At 41.1% G+C, this 19,879-nt stretch overlaps 1 protein-coding gene across 1 annotated transcript in view; it reads right to left on the bottom strand.

Annotated features, from left to right (window-relative positions):
• FRMD6 (FERM domain containing 6) overlaps window positions 1-19,879 on the bottom strand; it is a 240,031-nt gene that overhangs the window by 101,302 nt on the left and 118,850 nt on the right. The window contains exon 4 of the mRNA XM_019451819.2: window positions 2,496-2,568. The gene's annotated coding sequence lies outside the window, so the exon portion shown is untranslated. The remainder of the gene's footprint in view (window positions 1-2,495; window positions 2,569-19,879) is intronic.

The raw sequence follows: 19,879 nt of genomic DNA, 5'->3' as shown, positions 1-19,879 counted from the left end.
TAAACCTACCACCTCACCCAGCAATTTTGTTCTTAGGAATCTACCCCAGAGAAATGAAAACAAATATCCACACAAAGGCATGTATGTGACTGTTCATAGCAGCATTATTTATAATAGCAAAAGACTAGAAACAATCCAAATGTCTATCATTTGGTACATGGACAGTGGAATAGTATTCAGCAGTAAAAAGGAACAAACGACTGCAACAAGTATAAAATTCAAAAACATTATGTTAAGTGAAAGAAGTCAGATGCAAAAGACCTACTGGATGATTCCATTTAAATGTCTAGAAAAGGCAAATCTATAGAGACAGAGAAGATATTGGTAGTCACCTGGGGTCAGGTGTAGAAATAGGGATTAACTGAAAACAGAGATAAAAGATTTTTGGAGAGATGTTGGAAATGTCCTCAAAGTGGATTGTGGTGATGATTAAATAACTCTAAGTTTATTAAAAAGTCATGAAATTATAGATGCACCTAAAATAGATTTTATAATATGTCAATTATACCTCAATAAAGTTGTTTAAAAAAATATTTATCATTATGCAGTTAATGAGATGATCTCCACATCAAAAGTAACAGTCAGAGATTGTAGAGGATATCATCAACAGGCTGTATTCTTGGAAACAGTCCCACATCTGTCTTTAAGCTCAAATATTGGAGCGCCTGGGTGGCTCTGTTGGTTATGCAGCCAACTTCACCTCAGGTCATGATCTCATGGTTCATGGGCCCCGCATGGGGCTCTGTGCTGACAGCTTGGAGCCTGGAGCCTGTTTCAGATTCTGGTCTCCTCTCTCTGCCCCTCCCCTGCTCACACACACATACACACACACACACACTCTGCCTCTCTCAAAAACAAATAAAATATTAAAAAAATTTTTTAAGCTCAAATATTATTATTTCATGACTTTGATTATAAACAACTCCAAAGCTCCAACTTTCCAACTGGGTAAGGAATGGGGTGGTGAGCAAGGGGAGAAGCAGGATTGGGTGATGGTAGCCACAGGAGAGAGATGAGCATTCCAGAGCTACTTCTGTTTATCAATAGCAGGAATGGAGACAGTAGGATGCCTGTATGGTCTGGTCTTTTGAGGACTGGACCCAAGATAGCCATCCCACCATTTTTCATCTTGCCCAGAAGTTTCTCTTTGCCTCACCTCTCCCTCACTCTTCCTTTTCCTTGATTTCCAACCTCCTTGGGCTGTGCTTTGCTATCTGTTAGTCCTTCAGTCATCTGTGCACCAGGGTGTCCTATCTGACTAGACCTTCTGAAGTATCTTAACCCTTACATGTAATAGTTTAAACCAAGGAAAACCCTATGCTTCAATCATTATTTTCCTTATACTAATGAAACTCATAAACCTCTTCCTAGGTCTCATTCACAAACTTATACCTGAGAAGCTAAGGTTATTAATTCGCAACTTACATTGTGGAAGAAAGTGAATGTGGATGAGAATCTCAAAGAATAGTGAAGCTTGACTATTTTGGAACTTGATAATTTAATAATTCTCCTGTTCACTTCATTCAGCCCCAGTATTTCAGAGTAAAATTATCCAGAGAGAGGAAGCACTGTTTTCATGCAGATAAATGTGATATACTCCTAATACTGATGGTTGCCATTCTACAGTCATATCAAGAATAATCAGGAATGTATGAGTCAACTAAACCATAATTTGGCATATGGTGCTTCTTTAAAGTAAAAGCCTATTTAAAATCTACTTTTTAAAAAAAATTTTTTTAACGTTTATTTATTTTTGAGACAGAGAGAGACAGAGCATGAATGGGGGAGGGTCAAAGAGAGAGAGGGAGACAAAGAATCTGAAACAGGCTCCAGGCTCTGAGCTGTCAGCACAGAGCCCGACGTGGGGCTTGAACTCACGAACCGCGAGATCCTGACCTGAGCCGAAGTCGGACGCTTAACTGACTGAGCCACCCAGGCGCCCCATAAAATCTACTTTTAAAAAATTGAAAATACCCTCCCAAACCTGTACCTGCCAGGTGAATAATTCAGATATTGAATCATATGGGCTTCTTTTCTACAAGAAGCTTATAGTATTTTACAAATAATAGCTAATAGTAACTGATCTATTCCGATGTCCCAGGCACCTTATTTAATCTTACGAGTAGGAGGAATAATTACTCACATTTTTTACAAATGAGAAAAATAACACAGAGGTTTTCTGTTCAAAGTGACAGTTGATAAGTAACATAACCAGGATTCAAGTCCAGGTCTTTCTGACTCCGAAGCCAGTGTCTTCAGTCACTACACCGTACATCTAAACAGACCTCCTGATAATATCTTGCAAAAACTGTCACCCTCATTTTTTAAAAAATGGAGAAGCCACAGGGGACATGGCATATGTCTCACTCAAGAATAGCCAATAAGTTGGTTCTCTGTACATTTCTGTCCTGGGCTCCTCTTCAGTGCTTTATAAATTGTTCACCAGGTTATAAGACTCTCTTGAACAGGACTCTCTTCTTTTATAGGGTACTTACCTGAGCTCTAGCTATAGGCTCCAGACAGCCAGAACAATTCAGACTCTTCATTTTCTGGAAATCACTGGAGTGGCTGAAAATAAAAGGACCATTTGTATTTAGCTTACCCGGTCATCAGAGCCAATTAAGGAGCAGTTTTGTTTACTTTACATTTAATGCAAAGATTTTGGCATCACTTCCACTGAAGAAGAGACATGAGATGATGGATCAGTGACATTATCATGTGGTGGATACATGCATGTATTTCAAGTAACTAAAACTCATCCTTTTACTTAAGGCACGTCATTATATATCAAATCCCTTTAAAATCTCTCTTCAGTATGTTTCAGAATTGTTTATCTTCTTAATCTGGCATCAGGCAAGAGTAGCAGAGGAGAAATCCTGAGAATGGAATGAATGATTTACAGAGGAATATGATTTAAAATCTTTCATTGTGGAGATGTGACTGCTGCTATATTAACTGTGCAAAACAACCCAGTCCCTAGATTAATGATGATAAGAAGTTGCACAGGCAAGCCTGGGACATACTGCAATCTTTCCCATTTTCCCTCTAGAATTCTCTGATCGTGAGTGCAAGTGATGGCACTCAATGATTTTTATTTTCCCTAAGTAAAAGAAATCTCAAAACTCTTTAATCTGTTTGGTAAATTAACAGAAAATAGGATCATTATTTCCAGGTCTCGGTTTCATAACCAGTAATAACTCCAATTTATTGAGAACCTACTATATAGAAGGCGCTCTATGTGGAATTTCACATTTCTTATTTCTAATCCTGATAACTAGGCAAGTTAAGTCTTCTTATTCCTATTGACGGGGAAAAAACCAAATACCTAAGGACAAGGGAGATTAAAAAATTCTGTCTGACTCAGAACTCATGTGCTTTCCATCATGCTATCTTGCTCTTCACCAAATCTGGGAGTACCATCAAGGATTAGATTTTTTTTCTTTTTTTGGCCACTTAAACAAACACTGTCAGTTGCCTACTTCATGCCTAAATAAACCTAGGATATGACAACCCCTCCCCCCAAATAAGACATGAACCTTGTTCATCAGGAGCTCCTAATTCAGTAAAGAGAAAAGAACAGAATTAAGTGATAAAAAGAACGACTTAGACAGTATATGCTAAGGGAATATAGAGAGGGGCAGTTATGAGCTGATGAGAATAGGTATAGCTTCCTCAAATGAAGCCAGGCCTAGGTGGGCCTCACAGAAGGCACGGTTTGGATAGCAGAGAAGAGAGACAAGAGCATTCTACAAAGACCTGGAAGTAAGAATGGGCATGTTGCATTGAAGAACAGTGAGGACACCCACCTGTGATGGGTCAGTGTGATGGGGTTTCTGCTGGGGAGCAAAAAGATTTGAATGTTACAGTGACATATCCTATGGCAGCCTGTGACACTAAGGAGATTCCATTCCAGTCAGGGTCCAGGGAATAGTTACTCAGGTACGGCTTCCTGTCTTGGGTAAAAATCTGTCTATTTTTTTTTTTTTTTTTTTTTTTGCCAGCATATAAGAAGAAGAAAAGAAAAGAAAGGGAAAAAAAGAAAGGAAAGGGAAGGGAAGGGAACGGAACGGAATGGAACGGAAGAAGTCAGGGGAATCCCAGAAGGGTCATAGGACAAATGTAGGGTTAGAAATCAGAATTTCTGGGTTTTGTTTTCAGTTTCAGTCATTTATTCTCTGAAAACGCAACAGCAGAAATTATTGAAGCTCTTCTGAATTAGTTTCAGCTAAATGGGAAAAATATATAATCATCTCCCCCTCCACACACACAAATTCATCCCATTCTAAATATGTGGATTGTTGGAAGTAAGACACCAAGTGTTCAAATTACTGATCTGGGTACTGAAAGTACTCCCAAACTACTCTGTTTCATCCCCTTCAGCACACACAATGCTGGCAACAGGGTGAGTGGCAAATGATGTTTTAAAACTATAACAATGTTGGGAATTTTTAGTATAACAGGAGAGATGGTATTAACACTCTTTATAGTTTTCAAGTACAGTTGCTAGATATAGTGTAATTTTTTTTACTGTCATTATAGTTTTCCTGCTACCTGGACAACTTGAAAAATCTCCAATGTGTTTAATTATAGTTTCGATCGAGCAAGATGGGGGTGAGCAATTATTTTAGTGAGTTTTATGAAGGCAAGTTAGCATTCCAGACAAATGTTCCCAAGCTCCCTCAGCTCTAATTTGGATTTAAAAAATTCATTTTACTAACTTGCTGAGCTTAAAAGATTGGTGCTGATGTTTAGCTGTCTCAGTGCTGCAGTTTAGAAGGGGAAGTAAAGAACACCACTCTGGGCCCCTAAGGCTGGACTGAAGCAGATCTAGACAGTGCCCATGTCCCTGGCTAAGCAGAGCCTAGCAGAGCCATTTTATGAAAGACAGAGCAGTAGGGGATGCCTGGGTGGCTCAGTCGGTTAAGCGTCCGACTTCAGCTCAGGTCATGATCTCATGGATCTCACAGTTCATGAGTTTGAGCTGCACATTGGGCTCTGAGCTGACAGCTCAGAGTCTGGAGCTTGCTTCAGATTCTTTGTCTCCCTCTCTTCTGTCCCTCCCCCACTTGTACTCTGTCTCTCTGTGTCTCCCAAAAATAAATAAATGTTAAAAAAATTTTTTTTAAAGATGGAGCAATGGAATAGACATATATATTCCACAATGGGATAAAACAATCATATACACTCATCCTACAAATTCATCTTGCTTTTAGGAAGGCAGCAATATATATTTTTTAAGTTTATTTATTTATTTTTTTGAGGGGGAGAGGCAGAGAGAGAGAGAGGGAGAGAGAGCAGGCTCCTCACTGTCAGTGCAGAGCCTGATGCAGGGCCTGAATTCATGAACCATGAGATCATGACCTGAGCTAAAATCAGGAGTTGGGCACTTAACTGATTGAGCCATCCAGGCACCTGCAGGAAGGCAGCACTAATACGGGCAGGAATGAAGGCAGTAAGGGAAAGTTTCAGAAATTGGAGATTCTAACTTACCCTTGATAGATCAAAGGTCTGGGAGACCCTTGAAATTTTTTATCCCAACCGGTGAATAGTATTGTCCATATGGTGTTCCCAATAGGGGCTACTGTTTCTAAGTTGGGAAACACCAGAGTAAGGTTCATAGGAAATTCTTTTAATCTATTTCCGGAACCACTAAACCACAGTTCTTGCCTTATAAGTGCTCTCTAATGCCATCTTGCTTTCATTCACTTGTTCATTTATTCAACATTTATTGGATGTCTACTGCAACTACAGTAAATGCAGTGTTTACTGAGATTGCTCATGGTCCAGTCAATAAAACTTGATGATACGGTATAGAGAAATATGATATGATCGTGAACTAGGTGTTAACGGTGACGGGAGGAAGACAGCAACGGTGAAGTCTTCCCGGAAACTGTGATAGCCGGGAAAACTCTGAAGGACAACAAGGAGTACAGTCCAGGTGGAGAAGAGGTAAAGCAGCTTTCTAATAGGAGAAAAGCATGTCCAGAGGGATGAGAAAATGTGCATGACCTTCACAAAGATAGGAAAGGTGACAGAGCTGGGTGACAGAGAGGGCTGAGTGATTGTCAGGATTTAGCTCTGAGTCATCAGCTGTACTCTGGTTATACAATATAATGAATTTTGACTGTTTGGACCTGTGGAATTCAGGAGCCCATTTTAAGGATAGGAAACACGATGGCAGACGGTTCAGAATGCATAGCTCTTTGAGGCATAGATTCTCCAGTGTACCCAGGTGGTAACGAAATGAGAGCACCTCATTTCATTTCTTTTTTTTTTATTTATGTTTTTAATGTTTATTTATTTTTTAGAGAAACAGAGCATGAGCTGGGGAGGGGCAGAGAAAGAAGGGAGACACAGAATCCGAAGCAGGCTCCAGGCTCTGAGCTGTCAGCACAGAAACCGATGAGGGGCTTGAACTGACAAACCGCAAGGTCATGACCTGAGTCAAAGTTGGACGCTCAACCGACTGAGCCACCCAGGTGCCCCTGATTTCTTGAAGTATGAAAAGGAATTCTGCCAAGATCATTTTTGTGTTGTTCTGTTTGAACAATCACCTATACCTTTCTCACGGTCCATAGAGCAAAGGTATTTTAACACGTGTGTAGAGGGCAGCTGATTTTCAGATCTGACCTATTTTTTTTGAGGAGCAAAATTTGATCTCCTATTTCTTGAGGTATTAAATCATTTTCATCACACATCCAAGAGAACTGAAGAGCTTATGAAAAATGACAAAGCCAGAAAATGAGTCAGTGCAGACAAAGAATTAGATTGAAGGTCTCCTAAGGCTTGGTCCGGATGAATCTTCAGGGTATTGTGAATAGGAGCAAATACACTAGAACCTGAGCAGAGTATGTATGTGTTGGGGGTTGGGCAGCAGCAGAAGCAGGGTCAAGGACTGACTCAGAGTAAAGTTCTCAGGCAGGAAATAGCCCTATCAGTGAGTAATATAAAAGGACTTGAAGCTCACAAACATGCAATGCACCATTTTCTCCTACATTTCTTCCTATAACCAAGGACTCAAAAGCAAGGCCACTGCTACCTCTTTCTTTTGTCTATGACCCTCAGCTCCAGCTGGGAGATTGATTTTCTTCTCTTAGAGCTGCCTTTAGTGATCATTTCATCCTAATTACATTGGTATAAATATGATGAGAGTAAGAAATATGATGAGAGTAAGTAATAATAAAATAGGGTGATTTACACCCTACTGGGATGATGCTGGTCCCTACTTCTCTCCCCAGGCTGTGCCACCTGAGCAGGTGCCCTTACCACAAACTGTGGAACTTGAGGCTCATACAATTTGTGTAGGAGTCAGAGGGTGCGGAGAAGGATGCTCTCTAAAAAAAGAAGAAAAAAAAGAGGGGGCACCTGGGTGGCTTAGTCAATTGTGTCTGACTTCGGCTCAGGTCATGAACTCACAGCTCATGAGTTTGAGCCCCACCTTGGGCTCTCCACTCTCAGCACAGAGCCCACTTTGAATCCTCTGTCTCCCTCTTTCTCTGCCCCTCCCCTCTCTCTCCTCAAAAATAAATAAGCATTAAAACAATAAGAATAAATAAATAAAAGCATAACAAATCATGTGTGCAAAATTAAGGCCACGGATGAACAATTACTTAGGAAAGAAATCACAACAGGTAACTGAAGCCTTGGGGATTTGGAACTTTTCCAAAAACATCTTCAGGGGAATTATCAGGGATGCTTTACACAGAAACGCTTCCTGATCATGGTCTAGTTTTCACTACACACCTACAACGCTCTACAAGTCCAGGCCACTCCCAGCATGCACAGGGACCCGTGTGAGTTAGGGACCAGAAGCTTCATTGGCTTCAGGGCTCACCCAGATATGGCATCACCGATGAAGGCTGCAGGATGACTGGGATACACATCCGGGTTTGCCAGAAAGCCCCAGGTTATGCCTGTTATTCCTGTTTAAATTTTAATAATTCCCTTTTCATTCTGAAAACAAAACAAAACAAAACAGTCCCGCTCTGCACCGTCAATTAAATGCTCACCCTATTTATGTCGGTCACCTCTGGAACTGTACACGCTGGGACCAGGTAGAGTCTTTCCACTCCAACTTTTGCAACTTCCTTGCCTTTCTGCCCCCGCTGGACCTGGGAGAATCTCTGTTTCCTGATCTTAAAGTGGGGGTAATCACATCGACCTACTTAGAGTGGGTTGCAAGGAAAGGTACTGTTGTGCGGGTTTTTATTTTATCTCCCTAGAAGTCATTTTTAAATATAAATTAAATCTTATAAAAATTAGTCATTGGTGTGTAAGGCATCTTCTGTTTAATTTTTTTTTTTTTTGGTGTTTTTATTTATTTTTGAAGGAGAGAGAGAGACAGAGCATGAGCAGGGGAGGAGCAGAGAGAGAGAGGGAGACACAGAATCCGAAGCAGGCTCCAGGCTCTGAGCTGTCAGCACAGAGCCCGACGCAGGGTTCGAACTCACAAACTGTGAGATCATGACCTGAGCCGAAGCCAGACGCTCAACCGACTGAGCCACCCAGGTGTCCCAGGCATCTTCTGTTTAGAGACCCAAGAATCTGTAAGTAACCCACTAGAGTTAGTCCTTTCTGGTCTGCTTTCACAAAGATCCTTCTTAACCAACCTAGGAAGGAGCAGCAGGAAAGCCTGGTTAAAAAGACCACCCGGGTGCCTGTCCTTTGGGTAAAACACTGCATCTGGAGGTGCCGGTGGACTAAGGAAGTGTTATCCATGCAATAGCTTCATCTTGGTGGGTCATACTGTGTCAGTTCATCAATGTGACAGAAAGACAAGCAGGAAAGCAAGGCAGAAGACCACCCCCACGTGAAGCTGCTTGGCATGGCTGGCCCAGCGAGGACAAGAAGACAGCTTCATTGTGGGCAGGCTACTGGATCCAGCACAGCACTTCAGAGCCTTTGAGTCATACGTCAAGCGCAAATAACCAGGCTTATTTTCCCTGCCAAAGTCACATGCACTGTCGAGGCAACATCAAAAAGTTGATTTAAAAGGCAGTTTCCTCGGAGTGCTGATTTAGGCACATAAACAGTGGCTTGGTTAAATGCCACTCTGTGTTTAAAGTAATTATACTTCAGCCCTGGAATGTGGTGATGTGAGAGCCCCACTGCAGCAAACAAAGTTGATTCTATCAGCAAACTCTGGAAAGTCAGCTGGCCTGGATGCCGCTTCTCCCTGAATTTACTACTTCCTGCTTGGGGACCGTCTCTGGAAAAGTCAGAACTTGAGGACAAGTGTGGGTGCACTGCCCAGCTCTCTAAGGCTGGTGCCGGCTTGCAACCGGCCATGTGTCGGGAACACGGCTTGGGAATCTTGGCCCATAGGAGCTGTGGTCACTCATGTTCAGAGGGAGCCCTTGGAAATAGCTGAGTCCCATTGGAGCAGTGGTGGCTTTGGTCTGTGAGTTACCCTGTTTTGCCAGATTCTGCTGGGCTGGACAGCCACTGCTCAGCAAGCCAGAGAAAGGCTGGTAGGTGGGCAAGGCTTCCTGGGAAGGGTGACATCCTTAGGAGCAAGGGATGATGACTCTCAGCTGCTGGTTCCAGAAGCCCTGCCTTGATGGCCCATACATAGGTCTGACTGGTGTAGTCTAACTTCATCCTAAATAGAAGGACACAGGGGCCCTTTTGTCCATTTCCACTTTGGAATCATACCTTTCTCAGAGAAAAAGACCTAGTAATCACCTTTCCGCCCTACGTCTTGGCAACTAATTCCCAACTGTGTGCCAAATCAGTGGAACTTTTCTTGTGTCTGGGAAGAATCATTTCCCTTCATCCTTACAGAATTTCCCTCATAAGTTACTGCTGGCAACTATATTCGTGCTAATTAGCTGCCCTTGATGGATTTATTTCATCCAGTTGTAAATTTTAGAGGAGAAGTTCCCAGGCCGACTTAAAAGTAGAAATCACAGAACAAGCTGAGTGGAAATCGGGTTTGGATGACCTCCACAGAGCAAGTCAAGCCAATTCCCATGGGGTTTGAACACAGCGTTCCCAGGGAGGCAAGTCAAAGTCAAATGACAGACCTGGAAGAAGTCTTATGGACACCATTTAGTTCAGTCACTTCATCTTATAATGAAGGACCTGGGGCTCCTGGAGGCGAATGAATTTGCCCTGTCACACAGCTATTTACCAGTCACCTCAGAAAGTGAAAAGGGTATGTGCGACATGGTGACCACAGGGATAATTCCTGTTTGTCTTCTGAGACAACTTGAATACAGTTGTCATAAGCAAAGACCTGGTCTGTTTTTCTCAAGTCCGCCTTTCTTTTCACCTTCTAACCTTTTTTTTTTTTGTTTTGTTTTTCATGGAGTACTGATGTATCCCCAAAGAAAACACATGGAATCCAGCTGATGAGATGTTTTAGATATTCCAAAAAGTATACAAAGCAGCTGACGTAATTTGGGTAGGTACAGTGGACCAGCTGTTGGAAAGTACAGAGCTCCCCAAACATCTGGACTGATCTGTGTCCTAGGTTCCAGTCATAAACTGTCCATTAGCTATAAACCTTTATGCTCTGAGTCTGGTATGTTCTCTGATTCCCCATCTGTCTCTGGCCCCTGAAGAGTAGTTAGGGAAGGTGGTGATGGTAGGAAGATTTGTTTTATGGGGTAATTGAGAAGAAATCTTTCTGATCATATTTATGACAGCCCTTCCAAATGGCATTTTTTCTTTGTATATTGGCCTCAGATTTATTAGAAGTGAATGTCAGGATTTTCTCTTCTGTTTTTTTTTTCTTCCTCCTTTTCTTCCTTCATTTCCCTCCTTCTCCCTCCCCCTTTTTTCCCTCTTCCCTCTATCCTTCCACCTCCCCCTCTTGTTTGCCATTCTTGTCCTCTTTATTCTTCTTCCTTTTTTCTCCCCCTCCTTTTTCTTCACACCTCAAAGCCCAACTGTGCTATTTAATAAACAGCCACCCACACCACATGCTTGTGGAAGGGATACTGTAACAGTTGGTCACTTGTTGAGCCCTGGCCTCCTGTGCATTTGTTAAAAATGAGTGTTCTTTCATCTTGCTCAGCTCTTGTATAGATATGAGGAATATTCATGTTTTAATATAAAATATCAGAAGCCTCTTCATTTTCCAGAACCAAGACCAAGAGGTTTCAGTATAGAACTTCTGTCATGAGAAATTTTTGCTCTGTGTTCAGAGCTGTACTCTCCATGGTTAAGTTTAAATGATGTCAAAATAATAGTCAAGCGGGTACTAAACTGACAGTACTGATTATATTTTTTTGCCTCACAATCGTTTGAAACAGTTTAAACATAGGGATTCTAAGGATCAGCTGGACTTCCTTAATATTACAACTTTATATATATCTGCACCAGATGAAACCTCGTCAGTTCTACAAAATATATACATTCATAATTGTATTACAATAATTATCTGTTGATTGCAATGGGTTAAAACCATTTGCATTGCAATTAAATGATTCTGACAGCAAATCGCAAGTAATCATCTTCCCTACCAGACCTGTTCCTCCTACAGACTTCCTCATTTCTGTCAGTGGCTGCACCATCTACATTCACATTCAATCTATTACCAAGTCCTGTCAATTTCACTCCCACAGTCTATTTTGACTCTGCCTATTTTGCTTCCCATCTCCATCTACTCCGGCCCACCCAAACCACCATCAGTTCTTTGCTGGGCTACTCATCAGTAGCCTCCCACCTGGTCTCTCTTCTTCCACACTTGCCTCCCTCCAATCCAGCAACCAGAGCAACCCTTGGAACAAGTAACATGGGCAAGTTGTGCTCTTGTTCCAAATTCCTTAATACAGGTCTAGATCTATTGCCCCTTCTCTCTTGGCTCCCTAAACTCTAGCTGCCTTTGGCCTTCTTTTGGTATGTGAAATGATGTGGAACATTTCCTCCGCCCCTTTACCCCCACACCCCTGCCCCAGACACTCACTAGTTTCTTTTCATCCTCAGATAGGTCTTAACTAAATGTCAATCCTTGGAAAGTTTTGTACCCAAACTAATGTAGTTCCCATTAAATATAGTATAATGTAGTTCCACTCCTAAATATAATAACTGGCTTTCTTCTCTCAATACGCTTACCACAATCGATTGGGGATTTGTGTATTTATGTTGTATGATAATAATATTGTTTATTGTACTATATATAATGTTTAACTTCTCCTGAAGACTATAAATTCTATGAGGGCAGATACCATGCATGTCCTAGTTCAGAGAGGCATATAAAACATTAATATGCTTTCAATCAATACCTGTGAACAAATGGATCATCACTGTAATGCATTTGTACATTGCATGTTTTTTTCTTTAAAGTGCATGAGTATTCTAGGGGCTCCTGGGTGGCTCAGTCGGCTGAGCGTCCGACTTTGGCTCAAGTCATGACCTCACAGTTCATGAGTTCAAGCCCCGTGTCAGGCTCTGTGCTGACAGCTCAGAGCCTGGAGCCTGCTTCCGATTCTGTGTCTCCCTCTCTCTGACCCTCTCCCACTCTCTCACTCTCTTTCAAAAATAAATAAATATTTAAAAAATTTAAAAAAAAGTGCATGAGTATTCTAATACCCTTAAATTTATGTACCTGTTGACCAGATGATTGCATCCCCCTTTCACAGACAGTAAAGCAGTTTAAAGAAAAAAAAATAAGTTAGGAAAAGTAGTTTAAGGTTCTCAAGTTCAGAGTTGCCAAATATAGAAAAACAATAACAACAATTAACATTTACTGCTCTCTTATAATGTCCCAGGAGTGTTCCAGTTTCTTCATTTAATCCCCATAACAACCCTGTGAGGCAAGTAACTTTATTATCCTATTTTAAGGATATGGAAGTTAGGTAACTTATCTAAGGTTTCAAACATGTACACACATAGTATTCATTTTTTTTTTAATAAAAAGTATATTTTCATGTTGGTCATCTTACTGAAATACCGCTCTAACATATTGAGCTTTACCCAGTCAGGTTTCCCATACTGAGGAATACTGCAGGTGGAATGATTTCTGTTCCTCTTGGTCACCATTCTCTTTCTTCTCTCTATATCCCCTGCCACTGCCCTCCCCACCCTCCTTCTTCCCTTCCCTTCTGTTCCCTGCTTCCCCGGGGCTGTTCAGTAGTAAAACCTCTGACAGAGCCACTTTTCTGCCAGGCTATCATATACAAGGTCAGTGTTCCCACATTCCAAAGGTAGGTAAAAATGTGTGTGGAAAGCAGGGAATTCTGCCAGAACAATGACTCACTGTGTCCATGCAAAACAGTTCAATAATAGGCCACTACCTTAGCAAGAAAAATGCTGCCTGTCCCTGTGGAAAGTAAGGGAGCTAGCATATAGCACTCCTGTGATTTAGGAGACGCTTTCTGTGACCAATGGGAAAGACATACCCCTCATAAACTGTGCCCTGCCTTTTTATTTCATAGGCATGAACGGTGATTTTCAAAAAGGGATGGGCGTGAAATGTGTTTCTGACATGTAATGTCACACAGATTTATAGGAAGCATGTTCAGCCACCTCTAGGTTATCCGGCAATTAGTGATATAAGTGGGGAAGCGTCTGGTCCTGTTGCTTCTCCCAGTGCTTTGTTTACTTGATTGTTTTTTTGTTTTGTTTTGTTTTTGTCCAGATTCCTGTTGATATAAACTTCCACTAGTGGAAATAGAGGATTGAGGCAGAACTGGGCTGGGATGCTCCCTGTCTCGCTTTCTTCCAAGCCCAGCCTTAGACTGCAGGGAGCTGACCTGACCCCTTTCTTGTGCCTCGAGCCTGCATAAACCGCACCTCGGACCAGTCCCACCGCCAGCCTACTTTGCTGGCCTCACACTGTGGCGGGGAGAAAGAACAAAATCACCCTTTGCAGATCAGGGCTCTCATAAATCTGTGCTCTGAAGACTCACCTGGTCTTGAACATCACTTCACAGCGATTCCACTCGCCCTTAATTCCCTTTTCCATTCCCCTCAGTGGCAATTTCTAGACTATTTGATACTTTCCTCAACCCCTTCAGTCTAGTCTGAGCCAGCAGTTCTCAACCTTGACAACCTATTAAAGTCTCCCCAAGACCTTCTGAAAACACAGGCCTATTATATCAAATTCTCTGGCAATGGATCCAAGCATCGGCGTTTTTAAAAGCTCCGCAGATGATTCCAGTAGACAGCCAAGGATTAGAACCATTGTTTTTAAGTAGATAATGTCACCTCCTACTTCAGCAGAAAACGCGATGTGGTATAGCACAAATGTGTCGCAAGCTTTTCTACATGCACCCTGTGGTCCTTTGCTCAGTTGAAGCAAACTAAGTCCTTCATACCCATGTCTTCTACAGTCTTGGCCAAGACCTGCTCATGTCTCTAATCTCTTCCTCTTTGCTGGATCCTTCCCTGCAGCGTATAAGCAAATTTAAGTTTCCCCCATCTTCGATAAGATCCCTACATCTTTTCATCTCTCAGTCTCCAGCCTCACACCCATCCACTCTCCACTTAGTTCTTCATGTTCTGGTAATATTTGCCCTGAAAACCAGCTTTTTCAGCTGAACTAACTTTTACTGACCTTTCATAATCAGGCTTGGTTGTTTTCAGCTCTCCATGAAAGGTTGCCGGATTCAATGGCTGAATCAAGACTTTTCTACAGCATTTAGTACATTCAATTGACATTCTCTATTTGTTTTTCTCTCTTCCCTTAACTTTAAGCTCCTCGAGGATAGGAACCATGTCCTTTTCATCTTCCTTAACATCAGCACCTGGGGTTTTGTAGACATTCACCCATGCTTGTTGAACTGAACTGCAAAACCATTTTCCCCCTAATTTCTTGGGCGGAATGATGTGTTCCAACTGGCTGTAGGTACATTTCATTTAACCTAGCCCCCATACTTTTATCCTCGTGAATAAACTGTCACAGAAATCACCTGGGGCAATTATCCGGACATTCTTTTGAATTTTATATTAAGCCAGTAATGTCATACTTACTTGTTTAGGATAAACTTCTACATAAATCTAATATAGGATTCTTCTGATGAGCATTCTACGCTTTTCAAGGCCATTGTGCCAACAATAATGATCATTAGTAGCCAGCAGAAAAACAAATGAACGGTGTGGCTGGTACTATAGGCATAGTCTTAGAAATGAAAATTCATAACCCAACACGGTCTGCTGTGTTTTAGAATCTAGCACCATTTCTTTGCAGAGGCAAGGCCAACCCATCTTTGCAAAGCTCCCAGAATAGGCTGGGCCACTACACTAAGCTTCTGGTGGCAGCAGCTTACTAAAGTTTTTCTCTGTTTCCTTTTGTTTTGCACTTAAACTCTGCTTCAAAAGTATAGGTTGCTCCTCAGTCATATTCCAAATGCATTAGCTCCCTCAACAGAGGAGCCAAATCCCTACCCAGCCTGATTAATTAGCTGAGTAAATCTAAGAAACTCCTCAACATTATGGCCCTTCTTTCTGCCAAGTTTTGTAAAATTCATAGGCTGCACGTATTCACAAGCACGAGAAAACACCTGTGAGCAATTAACCAAATATCCTCGATTCAGAGGCCTTACATGTATGCTGATGGTCCCCAGACTGTTGGCACAGGTCTGTAATTATGTGAGGCCACAGCCAGATCATCCCAACAGGCCAGTTACAGGAAGGGTCACTCCTTCAAGTATAACATGCTGCCGCCTCTAAAAATAATTCTGCCTGAGATTCAGAAAGAAATCCCCCTTATGAGGGTGCTGCTTTAAAGGGAGGACACATTGGCGGTTGGGAAGGAAGTAGTGCCTCCGGCCATTTCTTTGAAATTTGTATATGACCATGGTGAGGGGAAAAGAAACCGACAAAATCAATTTTTAAAAATTTGCAGAATTAAGAATTGGGTTTAAAATTATCAACCTAGAAAATGATGCCTATAACTCGGCTTTTGTCTGGCCTGGAAACAATATCCACAGGGTTAACAAACCAAATCTGCAACAAAAGTGTCCCATGAAAACATAAAAATCCATCTTTCAGTGTAGACAGTCCACCGGAGAATTACAAACCAAAAAGATATATTTGGGCAATACATCCTTTTATAAAATCCTTTTATTTGCAAGAATAAATTCTTATCATTCTGGATTGTACATTACTTTATATTCTGTGTAACCAGAATATTTAAAATTAACCCTCATAATATTGAAGAAAGCCATGGATTTCCAGAGCCAGTCTCAAGAAACCTAAAGTCTCTAAAAACAAGAGTTCTTTTTTTTTTAAAGGACTATTGTTTTACCATTTATTTTTTTAATGTTTATTTATTTTTGAGAGAATTTATGAGAAAGACAGAGCTCAAGAAGGGGAGGGGCAGACAGAGGGAGACTCAAAATCCAAAGCAGTTTCCAGGCTCTGAGCTGTCAGCACAGAGCCCTACATGGGGCTCGAACTCATGAACCACAAGATCATGACCTAAGCCGAAGTCAGATGCTTAACCGACTGAGCCACCCAGGTGCCTCTAAGGAAGAGTTCTTAACCAAGCATAGGTATACTTCAGGGGCTATAAGAGTCCCCAGAATTCTAGGAAAGTTTTGTGTGCATATATATTTTTCAGGGCAGAGTCGTGGGACCTGTCTATAGCCACACGGTCTAATGCAGTAGCCATAGGTGGCTACTAAGCACTTGATATAGTATAGCCTCAGTTGAAGAATGTTGTAAGTGTAAAATCCCAACTGGCTTTTGAAGACCTAGAATGATCAAAAGAATGTGAAGTATGTCAACAATTATTACAGTGATGAATGTTGAAGTTATAATATTTTGTGTGCATTGCATCAAAATAATTCAAATAATTAATTATTTAACTTATTTCTTAAAAAATAATTAATTATTTACGTAATAATTAAAATTAATCGTACTTGCTTCTTTTTACCTTTTTAAAATATGGTTACGAGAAAAACTAAAACTACGTTTGTAGCTGACATTACATTTCCCTTGGACGGTACTGAGTCTTAGAAACTTCTGGCATTTTCAGAGACAAACATTGACCCACCCATCACTTCGCCCTAGCGTACAGATTCTGTCATCTCTCTGCCTCTCATCTTGGAGGCACATGTACCCACACATCTGTGCTGTCTTCCTGGATGCTCCACCTAAAAACCGAATGTATGAGCACTTCTCACACCAGTCCTGCTCCTCCTGCACTTTTTATCTGGGTCACAGCCACCTTTAATTTCCTTGTCTCCTCATTCCCTGCCCGTGCCAGCCCGTGCAAACAATCATTAAGGCCTATCAAGGGTTTCTAATACACCCTTTTGTGTTTGTCACCACTGCGGGGATTATTGTCATGGCCTCCATCCACCTGGCCTCCCTTCCTCCAGATCACCTTCCTCATCACTGTTCTGAGGGTTTCTTTTCAAGTGACAGATCCGGTTATTCTACTCCCTGGTTCAAAGATCATACCATAAAGTCCTCATTGTAGCCAAAAAGGCCCTCCACAAACTGTCTGAACCCCAGATGCACCTACGATTTAAGCCCCAACCCACATCTGCTCCAGCCACACCACACGTGGTCTTTCATGCTCCCAAGCCTTGGCCCATGAACTTCCTCTGCCTGCGTGCCTCTTCCCCCTCTTCCCTTTCAAGACCCACGTTATCACCATCTCTACTACATGTACTCTGGGAGTCTGGAGCACTTTACCTCTATCTCCATCATGGCACATATCATGTTGTATTGAATTATTTGACCGGGCGCTCCTCCGGGTTACTCATTTTGTCCTCGCTGCACGGTACAGTGCGAAGAACTGTAGGCACTTACTTGCCATCTAGACAAAGGCCACATGATCTCGTTTCTCCAGATTTTCCAAAAGTACAGTTCTCTAGTGTCACGAGATAGAGTCTGAAGGATCCTTAGAGATCTTCTAATCTCCCTTGTCAATCCTGGATGAGCAAATCCAGACCTTCAGAGGTTACATGAGTCACCGAGGGCCCGCTACCTCATTTCACCTCCGTGATGACCTATGACGTAGGCATTTCTATTATCACTCATTTAACAAAAGAGAAAAGCGAGACCTCAGTGAATTTAAGCAATGTACCAAAGGTCATGTAGCTAGTAACCTGGCAAGATTAGACCAGAATTCAGCTCTCCTTGTACTTGGCCTAGCTATCCTTCCCTTGTCTCAGGTGACTACTTACAATTCGGGGCACTACCTGAGTTATTCAACAAGCACAAAGATGACATTCTTATTTATTTATTGAAGTATAGCTGACATTCAATATCATATTAGTTTCAGGTGTACAACATAGTGATCTGATGCTTCTATATACTACTCAGTGCTCACAAGTGTAAGTGTAGTCACCATCTGTCACACAGTACAATGTTATTACAATATTATTGACTATATCCCCAATGCTATGATTTTCAGTCCTCTGACTTATGTATTTTTTAACTGGAAGTCTGTACCTCTTAATCCCCTTCAGCTACTTTGCCTACCCTCTCCATTCCCCTCCCTTCTCAAAACCACCAGTTTGTTTTCTGTAGTTATAAGTCTGATTCTTTTTGTTGATTTATTCATGTTTTGTTTTTTTATATTCCACATGTAAGTGAAATAACATGGTATTTGTCTTTTTCTGCCTGACTTATTTCACTAAGCATAATTCCTTCTAGGTCTACACGTATTGTTGCAAATGGAAAGATTTCATTCTTTTTAATGGCTGAGTAATATTCCATCACACACACACACACACACACTACATTGTCTTTATCCATTCATCTACTGATGGACACTTAGGTTGCTTCAGTATCTTGGTTATTGTAAATAATGCTGCAATAAACACGAGGATGCATACATCTTTTTGGATTCGTGTTTTGTTTTCTCTGAGTAAATACCCAGAAGCAGAATTATTGGGTCATATAATATTTCTAATTTTTTGAGGAACCTCTATACCGTTTTCCATAGTGGCTGCACCAATTTATGTTCCCATCAAGAGTGCATGAGGGTTCCCTTTTCTTCACATCTTCACTAACACTTCTTATTTCTTGTTGTTTTTTTTTTTTTTTGATACTAGCCATTCTGACTGGTGTGAAGTGACACTTCATTGTGTTTTTTTTATGCATTTCCCTAATGATTAGCGATGCTGACCTTTTTCACGTGTCTCTTGGCCAACAAAGATGATATTTTGTACAGATAGAACGTTTTGGTGAAAAGAACCTAATTATGACCATGAGACTAGTTTTAGACTCAGCTCTGTCTCTTCTGGTTTTCTTGTCTGTGAAAGAGATCTATACCAGCTGTACTTTTTATTAATATGAGATATTGTAGAAACAACCTAAGTTTTCATTGACAAATGAGTGGATAAAAAATGTGATATATACAATGGAATATCCTTCAGCCACAAAAGGAAGAAAATCCTGCCATCTGCAACAATATGGATGGACCCTGAGGGCATTAGAGTATATGAAATAAGTCAGACAGAAAAGGACAAACACTATATGATCTCATTTATATGTGGAATCTAAAAAAAGCAGAACATAGAAACAGAGAGAAGAATGGTGGTTGCCAGTAGCCGGGGGATGGGGGAAATGGAGAATGTTGGTCAAATTATAAATGAATTCATAGTTACATAGTGGAAAAGTTCTGGGGATTTAATGTATAGCATGGGGATTATGTTAACAATACTGTACTATACACTTGAAAGTTTTTAAGAGAGTAGATCTTAAATGGTCTCACCACAAAAATAAAGAAATAAATAGGCCATTATATGAGATGATGGAGATGTTAACTACCTTTATTGTGGTAATCATTTTGCAATACCCATGTGTGTATCAAATCATCATGTTGTTTACCTTAAGTTTACACAGTGTTATGTGTCAATTACATTTTAATAAATTTGGAAAAAATATAAAAGAAAGGCAGAGAGAAACACAAAATTGGATATATGAAAATGTTCCACGCACTCTGGTATTTCAACCTGGAGATATTTAGACA

Source organism: Panthera pardus, unplaced genomic scaffold (assembly GCF_024362965.1).
Source record: "Panthera pardus isolate Hobbes unplaced genomic scaffold, ASM2436296v1 HiC_scaffold_24, whole genome shotgun sequence".
Classification (NCBI taxonomy): Eukaryota; Metazoa; Chordata; class Mammalia; order Carnivora; family Felidae; genus Panthera; species Panthera pardus.
Note: the sequence above shows the minus strand (reverse complement) of the source record. Positions and strands in the feature narration are given on the sequence as shown.